The sequence below is a fragment of the Pinus tabuliformis genome, chromosome 9, assembly GCF_031772625.1.
Source record: "Pinus tabuliformis cultivar Carrire ecotype Pingquan chromosome 9, CPIR1, whole genome shotgun sequence".
Lineage (NCBI taxonomy): Eukaryota > Viridiplantae > Streptophyta > Pinopsida > Pinales > Pinaceae > Pinus > Pinus tabuliformis.
The window spans coordinates 290,462,056-290,475,832 of NC_142307.1; positions in this window are offsets into that span (position 1 = coordinate 290,462,056).

Consider the following 13,777-nt stretch of genomic DNA (forward strand, 5'->3'; position numbering starts at 1 on the left):
CACGGCAAAGTTACAAGGATGGCTAGGTGAAATCACTCTTCGTAGCTGTTCCTCAAAATAGGTAAACAATCAAGTGGAGGTGACGGTGCAAACACGACCAAGGCTCTTATGGCTGATGGATTTAAGGTCTCAAATGGTCATTTACTCGTTCATTTTTTCTGGATGAGCTTGAAATCTGGGGGAAGATTGCTCACAAGTTATGTTTATTTTTTAACGAGCATGAACTATCCGCTAAAACTGCTCGGTTTTTGCATTTATTTTTTAACGAGCATGAACTTTGCCAAAACTGCTCGTTTGATAAGATCAAATTCATATTTTACCATGACTAGCTTTTCTTTTTCAGAGATGGTACTGTATCATCAATTGCTGCAACAAACTTGTTAGAAACGGATAACATGAGGTAAAAATTCTAATATTTCACTTTGAACTACGTAAAAAGCAATTAAAAGGTGTTTTTACCTCTCATTTTACCATTTCATTTGCATTTGGCTTGTTGGAGCTTTGGAGGTGCCTCTTTCTCTTGATTTTTCACCAGCTGATTTCGGGAGATTCTGTGGATGATTCTCAGCGCCGTTTGGACCAGATAGGAGCTAAACCCTAGCTCTCTCTTTTCATGGTTTCATTTTTCAGTTTTGTGCCTGTTTTCTTGCCCCCATGAGCCCCTGGGGTTTCACTAGGGCGCTCTGCCATCAGCGCAGGTACCCCATTCGAAACCTGCGTTGGGGTTCAAGCTGTTCAAGGGCATTTTGACCCTCAACGCAGGTGGGACCCTTGTCTACCTGCGTTGGGCGTAGAAAAGCATTTTGTTGCACAATTTTTCATGAAAATTTTGCCATTTTCTCATCAATTCAGGGATCTTACTCCTTCTCTTGTTTGTTTTGCAGAGTTTATTGGAGCAGAATGACTCTTACATGGCGAGAACGAGAGCACGAAGAGGAGGACATGATTTCCCTCCATGATCCTGTCACGGTGAACGCGTTGCGGAACTGTGGCCTGTTAAAATTCTTCCGCATATCTAACATGAGGGCACAGATACTTTTACTGCAGTACCTGCTTGATGCTTGGGATCCTGTTAACCAAGTGTTCCAGATTAGGGGCAAGTCCATCCCCTTGACCATAGTGGACATTTACTTCTTGACTGGGTTGTCAAGGCGGGGTGCCCCCATTTCCTTGTCTGGTTCGGCCCGAGGGAGTGATTCCGTGAGAGACTATGTCCGTCACTATTGTAGGGAAGGATCCCAGCCGAGCAGAGACGGCAAGGTCACTATCCATGAGGTCACTGATAGGTCTCCCAGGTCTATTCTGTACACGATTTGTAGGATGGCCGGTAGTGCATCCCCTCATGTTGCCAACAGGTCTTATGTGCAGCACGCCCTGGAGTGTCTTCAGCCGAAAGTTTTTAACTGGTGTGATGCAGTACTGGTTCAGATGAAAAGCCAGTTGACCAAAGTAAAGGACGGGAAACTGAAGAACTTTGGCTTCGGTTCAGTTCTGACTGCCTTCGCTTTGGAGAAGATACTAATGATGCAACCTCAGTACATTGCACTCGACTTGCCTTCTCCCACTGAGCCACGCATGCAGAGGCGGGTTGACCACATGTCTAGACATGCAGGTCAATCTCAGATTACCTTTACTGATACCTTCTTTAGGTGGTTCGAGCGGCAGGACATGGCCTTTTCCGAGTATCCATATATTGGCATGGATTTCCGAGGTGATCCGGATTTGGTGTTACCGGACGGCGAGCAGTGGGGTGATATTGGTAAAAGTTTTTGACCTTATCACTGTTTACTGTTTTTATTTATAATGTCCTTGTGCTTTATTCTGTCAAGACTCTAATCAAACTCGTGTGTGCATGCATATGTTGGTCCTATCCATCCAGCAGTCTGTTCGAGAGCTCCAGTTGCTGCCCCAGCAGGGGAGGCTCCTGGGAGAGCTATTCTCCGCGATTTTGACTTGGCCGAGACTCTTGCAGCTGTGCAGGAACAGGTCGAGCGTCTTACCCTTGGGATTCCGGATGTACGGATCGACGAGTTGCCTCTACGGTTGCAGCGACATACTGTTGGTGTTCCCAGACGATGGACTCGTCTTCTGCGCATGATTGCACGGGCCGTGGCTTGCTATCATGAGCATCACTAGGCTAGGGTGCCCCCCAGCCATTTTTGAGTTTTGGGGTCATATGACCGAATTTGTCTTGGTTACTGAACATTATATGTAAACCGTAAACAGTTATATATTTTTGATTTTCAGGGTTTATTCCAATTTTTATGTGATCCATGTATGAAACATTGATGATGCTTCTCTTTTTATCAATTTTGCAAATGTCTATCTAACAAATAGTTTGCTAATGAGTCGGTTAATGTGTTTAAGTTTCTGGAAATGTGTTGATATTGGATGAAATCAAACTGTCTTTCCAAGATTTTAACTCTTAGGAACTTGCGATAAATAGCTGGATTTCGGACAGAGTAGGTACCATTGAGCTGTAGTACCACGAGCTGTGAGTCTAGCCTGACGACTAGTCGGCGTATGCCATGGGTGATGGCATCAGAGAGGAGTTCTATCAACGCGCTATACTCAGCGATGTTATTCGTTGATTGACCAATACATACCCCTCTGAAACTCACTAGCTCGCCACTTGGATCAAAAATGGCCCACGCTGCAGAGGATAGGTTCCTCGAACTACGACTCGCTCTGTCGGCATATCCAACCCACGGTTCCAATGGATTTGACATCTGCAATAAGTGTAAAAAGCGGATTACTTAAACCGAAACAAACGCTTTAGCGAAAACAAAAATGTAACAAAAGCACACAGGTTACTATTAGGCATAGTAACGCTTAAGGTACAACCCGTTGCGGGGTTGCGCCAGTGGAATTCCATCATAATCTGCCAACTCGTAGGCTCCTTTTGCTAATACACTTTTAACAATATAAGGGCCCATCCATAAGGACTTAAATTTCCCAGCTCCCAATTTGTCGGATTCTTGGTCATAAAGCAGGACCAAATCACCTTCTGAGAAGACACGGGGTTTGACATTTTTGTCGAACTGCGCCTTGACTCGTTTCTTATGAGCTTCGTTAGCCAAAGCGACATCGCGACGGGTTTCATCCAACTGGATTAATTCCAAGAAATGAGCCTCTTCTTCCAAAGTTCCAGGGAGGAGATCAATTGCGAGTTTAAGGGACGAAATTTCACACTGGATTGGCAGGATCGCTTCCAGGCCATACACCAGTTGGTACGGTGTGAACCCAGTGGCATTCCTTACCGATGTTCGGTAGGCCCACAAAGCTGAGTACAGGATCTAATGCCATCTTCTTTTGTGAACCCCAACCATCCTTTGCAGCATGCGCTTCAGGACCTTGTTGATTGCTTCAACTTGTCCGTTAGCTTGCGGATAGTACGGAGTAGAGCTGTCGTGAGACAATCCTAGTTTGGCAGTTAATTCAACCATCATGTGATTGCGAAAATGCGATCCATGATCTGTTATTATGGCCTGTGGTACGCCGAATCTGGTGACTACATGATTAAAAAAGAATAGGGCAGCTGTTTCACCAGTATTATCCAATGTAGGCATCGCCTCGGCCCATTTGGTAAAATAGTCAACTGCGACTATAATATACCCATGCCCCCCAGTTGAGGTGGGGTTACATTGCATGAAGTCGATGCCCCATTTGGCGAACGGCCCCACAGCTATTATTGGCTGTAAAGGAGTGGGGGGTCTTCTGGTTTTGCTATCAAAAATTTGACAAGCATGGCAACTTCTAACTGCGGTTATGCAATCTTTGACCATGGTTGGCCAGAAGTATCCTGCTCGTAAGATTTTTTGTGCTGTAGCATATCCAGATTGATGCCCCCCACATGTGCCTGAATGACATTCATTCAGGGCTTTTTCGGCCTCCTCATGGGTGAGACACCTTCTCAGAACCGTATCGACACCACGACGGTAAAGCGTATCACCGACGATCATGTAGTCTTTTGCTTGGTATCGAATGCGTTTTTGCTCTGAGCAGGAGGTGTTTGGCCGAAATTTTTGGGTTTGGAGATAAACTATTATATCTCCATACCATTCATCACTTGCTGATATCAGAAACAAACTTTCGTCCACGATTGATTCTTGGGATGTTTCATCGTTGGACGATGATGGGAGATCGCATAATAATTCTGCGAAAACTAAAGCTTTCTTTGATTTGGATTTCACAAATTCCAGATCAAACTCTTGAAGGATAGCTATCCATTTTGAATATTTTCCCCCAAGCAACTGTCGCGACAGTATATAAGTCATGGGGTTGCAATCTGACAATACGGTAGTCTTCTGGAAGAGGACATAATGCCGAAATCTTTGTATCACTTGAACAGCAGCAAGTGCTAGCTTTTCAACATGAGAAGATTTACTTTCTGTATCATTTAAGTTTTTACTTAAATAATATATAGGGTGCTCAATTCCATCGACTTCTTGAACTAAAACCATTGCAATGGTCGTATCCGCTACAGCCAGATACAGGTTAAAGTCTCTTTGATAGTCCGGGGTGTACATTAATGATGCTTTTACTAGAGAATCTTTCAGAGCATCAAAGGAAGCTTGTGCAACCTGGTCCCAGACGAAAGGCACATCCTTTTTCAAGAGACGGGTATAACCTTTAGCAAGTTCTGCGTAATTTGGAATGAACCTCCTCAGAAAGTTTTCTTTCCCTTGGAGTTTCTGAATCTGAAGCAAGTTCGAAGGTGGAGGCAAATTAATGATTTCCTGCACCTTGCAAGGGTCGAGACGAATCCCATCCTTGGAGACTATAAAGCCAAGTAAATGACCAGAACCGACGCAAAACACACATTTGTGTGGATTGAGTCTTATCTTGTAGTGTCGGCAACGTAGAAATATCACTCTTAAATGCTGCGGATGATCAGTCCGCTTTTGCGAATGAGCCGGAAGATCGTCGAGATAAGGTTGAACGATGTTCTTGATGTCATGGAAATCATAATTCATTGCTCTCTTAAACGTCGCCCCTGCGTTCTTTAAACCAAAGGGTAATTTTCGATAAGCGAACGTGCCCCACGGAAAAATAAATGCAGTCTTTGACTGGTCTTGTGGGCGGATATTTATTTGATTATACCCGGAAAATCCGTCCATAAAAGAAAAGATTTCACATCCGGCGCATTCATTAATTATCTGGTCGATGAAGGGTGTAGGGTAGTTGTCCTTTGGAAAAGCTTGATTTACATCCCTATAATCGACGCACACTCGTATTGTTCCCTGTTTTTTCATAACAGGGACAATATTCGATACCCAATCGGTTAGAGGAACCGGGTAGACGAAACTAGCATGGAGAAGCTTCTCAACTTCTGCCTTAATGGCAGCGGCTTTCTTGGGGTGTACCTGCCGAAGTCGTTGTCTTACTGGTTTGACATCAGGATACATCTTAATTTCATGTTCAACGATACTCGAGTCGATGCCTGGCATTTCATCATATGACCAAGCAAATACATCTCTGAATTCGCGGAAAAGAGCTTTATATATTTCTAGTTCTGAAGGGGAACAACCTTTGCCGACGTAAATATTCTCTACAACATCTGTCTTGGTCGAGATATTCATGGCTATAGTTTCTTCAATATTGGATAGGTTTCACTCGGAATCCACCGTATTTATAGTATTTGTTAGGAATTCAAACACTGAACGGTGATAAAGGTCCTTTTGAGTATCTTCCGGAGGAAGGGAACGATGGTGGTTATCATCCCATGGTGCCCCCTCAATCAACATTGATTGCAGGATTCCTTCGTCACTTGCATGCACTCATGACCAGGGATCCAAAGGGGTACCATATTCTCTAGATCTATCCACCCAAACGCTTGACGAGCGTTGATTTGGGCTCGCCTCCCATGCATGAAACATTGATTGCTACAATATTTCGATTGGGCTTGGGGGCAAAACCATTGTACGATCCATGAAGACTTTGTCTTTTACGACCTTTGTGGAAGATATCATGTTGCAGTTTGCTACAAACGGTATATTTCCTATGTATATAGGATTCGGTAGCGAGAAAGTTCCCATCATTGTGGGGTCCTTTAACAGGCCTACTCCGATATCTTGAATTGAATGGTCGTTTTCATGGATCATGGGAATGCTTCCTGTAACTTGCGAACCATTAAGGAGGAAGTTCTGTTGGTCGATGACCGTAATCCCTCCTTCAAATGGGAATGCGATCTTCCTAAAATAAGTCGACACGATAGCTGCCATGGCATAAATCCATGGTCTTCCTAGTAAGATGTTGTAATCAAGATTCCCATCTATGACTTCAACATCAATTTCTACTGTTTTCCCACCTAGTTCAACTTTCAAGTTACTTAGGATACCGTAAGGGGTATATGTCCTACCGTCGAATGCTTTTAGTGTTGTCGAAGATCTCGACAAGGTTGGCGACCCTAACGTTTTCCAGCAACTCATCGACATAATACATGTAGATGCCCCCTCATCAATAATCGTTCAATGAACAGTTTTGTTGAGGGCTTTCACTTGAATAAGGAAAGCTAGTTGAGATGGTAACTGAGGGTCATACCCTTTGTGATCGAAGGATACAAGATTGGAATCCTTAGGATCAATCCCCCCTATCGCCGATAACAATGCCTGCCTTTGGGATGGACAATTTTGTAATACCTCTAGAGTCGACATAGCAGATGGCGATTGGGCCAAATCTTCTACTATGTTATAATGCTGCACTGCCCTGGCGCGAGGATTAAACGTCGACTTGTGTACTACTCCCTTAGGTGGTTTTATTGTTAATTCTGGCATTATGGGTGGGACAACTTCTGTCGAAGTTGTTGTCGAACTACTTGGTTGATCTTTACCTTTTTCGTTTGACAGTTGCGGATTCCCGTAATCTTTGTTCCTTGTCGAAATCAAAGCGTCATTTTGCTGCTTAGAGATCGATAACATTAGCAATTGCGACGGGGAAACATCTCCACTATCAACCATATTTTGACCTGGTTTAGGAAACGGATCAGTTAGGACTGCAGAGGTCTTAGGGCTCTTAAAGAATTTTTTGAGCTCAGCTCTCAACGGACAATCTTTTGTCCGATGACCCTCTTCATCACATATCTGACACCTTGAGGGGGTTGGTTTCTCTTTTCCAGGAGGGTTCGAAGAAGTTTTTTCAGGTGACGGATCATCCTGTTTCTTCTTCTTTCCTTTGTTTTGCTTCTTCTTGCTTCCTGGTTGATTGGTTTCTTTTACTTTATCTGCTGATATGGCATTTACTTCCGAAGCAAGAATCTCTTCATGGGCATTTTGATCTGAAGTCTTACGGGCTTTCTAAGATGAAGCCTTTTTTGATTTCGCGCTTGCCATGCCAATCATGCCATCTCCGGCATGAGAGTCAATATTCGATTTAGGAGGTGGAGGAATTGAAAATTCAGGTCTAGGGGCGTCAGGTATTTTGTCGTAGAGCATGCCAGACTGAGTATATACTAAGTCTAAATATTGAGCACGAGCGATGACTTGCTCCTCTGTTACGGCTCCCCCCTTGGCCACATCTTCCGTTATAGCCGGAAGTAATGACTTTATAAACCATTCAGCTAATAGCTGATCGGGAACGTACGTTTTCACCATCCTACGACGACGACGCCACTCATGTATATGATCGGATATGTGAGTAGCCATCGTTTGTTTGAAGTTGGTCAGTATTTCGGTTCCCGTTTCATACCTGATTGGTAATTGAAAATGTGTTAAGAAAGTCGTGGCTAAGGAGCTGAAATTCTCGAAAGAGGCTCTTGGCAATTCAATATACCATTTAGCCGCTGGACCTGTCAACGTCCTCTGGAAGAGGCGAAGTCTTATCGAATCATCGTTTAGAGTGTTTGATGAACACCACAGATGAAAATTCATGACGTGATTCGATGGGTCTTCACCTGGATTTCCATTGAATTTAGGAATGTCCGAAGGAAGTTTGTGAGGAATCGCTGGCCACCAAGGGGCATAAGCAATCAGATCGTTCGTCAACCGATGTAAATCGGGTAACTCTATAGTTGCCATGAATGGCAGCTGTTGACTTAGATTAGGCGAAGCGTACCCAGGATACGATGGAATCGCCTGAGCAGTTGGTCTTTGCATGCCAGCATAATGTAATTGATGCTGGTATGATTGATACGGTTGGTGTAATATCCCACTATAAAGTGGTTGGTTTTGACCGTGTTGTATGTACGGCTGTCCACTGTTCACAAAAATCTGCTGCTCGGTACCTTGGTACACTTGCTGGAATTGCGGTTGTTGATACTGCACCAACCATGGTTGTGACGCCATTGGTTGTTGTGCTATACTAACCACTGGACCAAGATGAGGGGTAATGGTACTCGTTTGTACTTGTGTCGCCCCGCCAGTTGGCGATTGTGGTTGAGTCGCAGGGTCAAAGGGCTGTTGCATTATAACCTGAGAAAACTGAGGTTGACATACAACAGGCATCGTTTGAACTTGCGACACGGTTACAATCGCTGGTGTCGTCGGGATGTTCGTCACAGGCATTTGTTGTTGCATAGAATACACAACTCTTGGTTGCTGGGGTAGCATAGGTATCCAACCACTTGTAGTCATTCCAGTATAACCTGAATACGGTTGTGAACTCCCGTATGGGTAACCTCCCGGAGGGGGTAATGAAAAAGCATATTGCCCCCCATACGGTGGTGGTCCGGAACTGAAAGGAATTACTAAACCTTGAGGACCGGATTGCCCAAATTGATTCCCAAAAGGATCAATTTGTTGAGTTCCAACATAAGAGTTACCGGGTATTATCCCGGAAGAACAAACAGGAACAGACCACATTGTCGTTATAGCCCCCGAAGGGGCTCCTTCCAGTAGTTGAGAGCTAGCTGGGACAGATGGTATGCCGGCAAACATTGTTGGAATGACGGCAGGGGGTTCTGTTGTCGCTGTGTCATTTGGCACAGTCCTAGATGTTGACGGTTGTTCAGACATTTTGAGTCTATCCAATAGATTGGCTAGCGATTCTACAGGAACTTCCCTGGGTGATAGGTTAGCTTCTAATGCAGAAGGAAATAGAGTGACCCCTACTCCAAAATGTGTTGGGGTAGTTGCTTGCGGATCTTCTACAATTTCCTCTATTGCAATCAGACCGGTGGAAGGGGAAGACCGTCAAGTCCGTAAAATATTTCTGGTGCCGAAGAAGGGGTTGTTTCGACAGCGACAGTTGTTTGAGGAGCAAGATTCTCTGAACCGATCACCGATGGAACTGATTCAGTAACACAAGTATTTGCTCTCAGACTAGGATCAGTGTTACTGTCCCTCTGGGGCTGTTGAACTTCTTCAATATAGGCAGGGTTTCCAGAAATGTTTGGAGTAACCGGAACCTCAGATGTCGTTGGAACACTCGTTCTAACTTTGACAGGAGATTTTGAACCGGTTGAACGAGTTCGCTTTGCCCAGGCTGTTTTCGATTCTGGAGACAAAGACGGTTGACTCGTAAGCCTCCGCGAACGACAAGTCATCGATTGACTTTCTTCCACGATTGCGGATTACTCGATCAACCAAAAATACACAGGGTAAAATGTGTTTTCGAATTGAATTAATTTTAGACGCTTTTAAGACACAACTTGCTTTTTCACTTTTTAAGAGTCGAGAAAAAGCTAAAGATGACTCTAGTCCCCTTCGATGTATTAACGAGCCCGAAGTGACAAATGCTCGGATGGACTTTTTCAGTTATAGAGTTTGAAAAAGGCCAAAAGAAACTACTCTGGAGTTCTAGGCAGAGGGTGTGCCAAACCTTTCGCGAAACCACAGAATACGTTTTACGGTACGAGTGGTCGATCTTCGTGAATGTTGTGTTCACTGCATCGCGATTAGTAGGGCGGCCGACACGGCTTCCTATGGATAAAGGCTTTGTTCCTATAGGGGTCTCCCAATATACGCGACGGTACGCGGGAGCACAAATCCGTATTAGCGCTATCGTCCCTCAGGAGGAATCACCCACCTTCGTAGAGATCGACAGCCACTATGTTTAATGACGCCGGAACACGTCTCTACCTAGACCTCTATTGTGTTTCGTTATGTTTCAAAGCATTGTTATGTAAATTCAGTTCGTTTTAGGTTGATATTGCTTAGCAGTTTGCCTTTATGGATCACCACGTGATGTATGATATAACTCCTAAATGCAGTCTAAGAATGATAAGCAAGCTTTTTCAATTCTTTCAACTTATGAAAATCTTAACTACTGAGGGAAAAGAAAGACATCAACTTTTCTCACAGATGATAGAGCACACACTGATGCACTTTTCCTAAATCGACATGCAAACTGTCAAAATTCACATGCACAATGCAAGTATTTCTTTTCTTCTTCCTTAATGTTGATGTATTACAAAAAGAAAGCTGTTGTATAATTTCGAATTCAATTTCAAGTGAAAGCAAACAAGCTTTTGTCCAATAATCAAAAGAACACCTTAAGATTCACTCGTTTCAACACTAGAAATACTGAAATTCGAACCATATAACGAAAGAAAATGCTCAATCAGCTATGAACAGCAATAAACTAACTCTTAGAATCGAAACGACACTTTATCACAGGTCTAGATCTAAGAGGCCACAGTAAGACTAGTTCACTTTTGTTATGGGAAACTGTAAATGAAGTAAGAAATACAACAAGAACAATCACAGCTTCTTCATACAACTGAGGCAAAATGATGGCAAAGAAAGGTAGTTTCAGATGGGTATACAGGTTGATAACAGGCTGCAAAAACAATACTGAAAACTGGGCAACAGAAGGCAGGGAACCCCAGTTGCACAATGCAAAACTGGTTCAGCGCAGGCTCTGCACTGTCAGTTTGACATTCAACGCAGGTAGGCCCTTCGAGACCTGCGTTGAAACGCAGAGAGCCTTCACTGCAGCAGCGCTGAAGAGGAAACTCTCGTTTCCCTTAGGTTCCGGGTCACAGATTGCTCAAAAATCAACTGTTTTAGGCCAAATCAGAGGCTATCAATCAAGTATACACTAGAGGATGATTAAAGGAAGATGAACACTATCACAAAGAGCTATTAAGAGTCCTTGTGGATCAGCTCTTCAAATCATAAACATGCCCAGAACTGAGCTAGAGTAGCTGCCCTCTACTCTGCATTCGAAGGATTCAAATGCAGTTCGATTCGGTACTCCCTTTGTTTAGGAAATGAATAGCAAGAAACACAAGCTACCAACAAGATACAATCCCCAGTGGAGTCGCCAGTCTGTTGGGGGGAAAAGTATCCAATACGGAATGACCCTATCCCACTCTAAGGGTGATAGTTCCTTAGCAACAGTCAAAGCAAAGCTATCTAAGATTACTTCTTTATGACATGCAAAAGAGGAAAGGAAGAGATCCACTCACCGATGTCTTGCGCGAATGGTCGATCCAATCTTCTCTCTTTGCTGCTTGCTCCCAGCTCCAAGTCTTCTCACGGGCCAACTACACAAGATCCTGCAAACAAGACAAGAAAAGGAAACTACAAGAAGCATGCATTCATAATCGATTCAAGGATTATCATAAATCAAATACGCAAGTAAGACAATACATCATTGAAACACATGCGAATAGAAGAACCCCAAATTCTTTATTGATGGAAGAAAGTAAGGTTCAGGTAGTGATACAACCATAAAAGGCCCAATCCAGCATCACCGTCCCGACGGAAAGAAATCTCCTCTTCACCTCCTTCAAGCAATCACCCAATACTCTCAACTGTAAACCAACAACAATTCTTTGCACAAAATTCTGGCCTCCAGATCCCATGGGATGAGATCCTTATATAGAGTTTTGGAGTGAAGATAAGTCAGCTTGTGTGTGACTGTTGTCCTCTTCAACCCCAGTTGTTCTTTAGTTCTTGAGTCCACTTGGAGATTCTACCTTCCACTCGGAGTTTTAGAACCTCTTACTCTTCACTTAGGCGAATCTTTTGATCCAAGTGTCATTTTGGAAGCTTCCTGGGCACTGACACATTGAGGAAAGATTCTTCCACATGTCCAAACTCGCTCAACGCAGGTAGCCTTTGATGAAGTTGACATTTAGCGCAGGTACACTATGGAGCAGTTGACATTCAGTGCAGATGCTCAGTGGAGCAGTTGACATGATCCAAAATTGACCTGTTTTTGAGTGTTTTTCAGTGGAGAACTGATTTGAAGTGCTGTGGTTTGCTGACCTTGTTCCTCTAGGGGTAGGAACAACATGTTTAGGGACTTTGGATCCCTCAGATTATTGACATTTCATGCTTCATGTTGTAAGGCACAAAAATGTCTATAACAAATGGCAACCAGGAAAATCCAAAAAAAAGAAGGGCCAGACATACTAAGATTGAGTTACAAGACCAAAGGGATGTTCACAAATAAAGAGGGTTACCAACTACAAGCAGAACATCTCAGGCATCAAGAGACAAATATCTCGGAAAGCATATGGCAAGAAAAGACATGGCCTAAGGTTGCTTTCTTCATGTGGATCCTACGCCACGGGTGTGCACTTACATGGGATCAACTGCCAAAAAAGGGCTAGAAGGACCCTTGATATGCTAATGCCAAGAACAAGCAGAAACAATGGAGCACATGACCAATACATGCAGATACAGTGATAACCTGTGGAAACATCATAATCAACTCTTCGTAGTTAGTGATAGGAATCCAAACAACATGAAGACAACAATAGATAATTGGTGGAAAAAGCCTTACCAAAATACAATCCTGAAATGAGCCTGGAGAATTTCGCTAGGGTTCATCCTGTGGGCAATATGGAAGGAATAAAATAACCTGATCTTCAAAGAAGAAAGAAGAAAAGAAGCAGAAAAATGGAATCAGATAATCCAGAATATAAGAGAGACAATACTGGCAGAGAAATAGTATGAGGAACATTGGAAAATCAATCCACAGGAAGAAAGAATAATGAAAAGCCTGAACTTGAAACCTATTATGTTGAACGCATCCTCGTGGAAGCACCATACCCTCAATGGAGAGGAGGAAAATCACTATAAATGGCCTCAGAAAGAGATTATCAAGCTTAATTTCGATGGGGATGCAAAAGGGAACCTGGAGCAGATGGGATAGGAGGATTATTCAGAGATGACAAGGGGAAAACACTCAGAGTCTATGCCATGGACTGTGGAAATGCAACCAACAATGAAGCAGAGCTTCATGCTCTGAAAAGGGGACTAGAAATTGCGATAAGAGAATGATTCCAAATACTTCAGGTAGAAGGAGACTCGAAAATGACGATCAAAATGGTGAAGAAGATACAACAAAGAACAGAGTGGGAAAAAGTCATCCAAAGTTGGAGAACTGCTTGGCTGGTCCAAGAGATCAGCAAGCTAATTCGACAGATAGGATAAATCATCCCAACACATGTACAAAGGATGGGAAAAGTGGCAGTAAAAAATCTGGCAAACTAGGGATGCGGCCAGGTAGGTAAATCTAGATATAGAAATAGAAGAGCTATCACAAATGGAGGAAATGAAGAAACTAGTGGAAATACTAGAAAAAGACAAGGAGCACAAGGAGAACCCTCGATGGGGGGGTAGCAAAGTAGAGGAGGTGGACCAACAGAGATGGGAAGTGGAGATGTTAGACATCGTCCACACGAGCGCAAGGACAAGGATAAATTTAGGAAGTGGAGGGAGAGGACAATGGGAAGGGTGGGTGGAAGGACAAGGCAGGGAAGGAACAAACCCCAAGAGAAGGCAGGTGGAGTCAAGAAGGGAATACATCGAGGAAGGTAGGGGAGCTAGTGGGAGAGCGGGCAGAATGATGCCAGCAAGTGGCAGGACAATGAAGGAGGACTCAC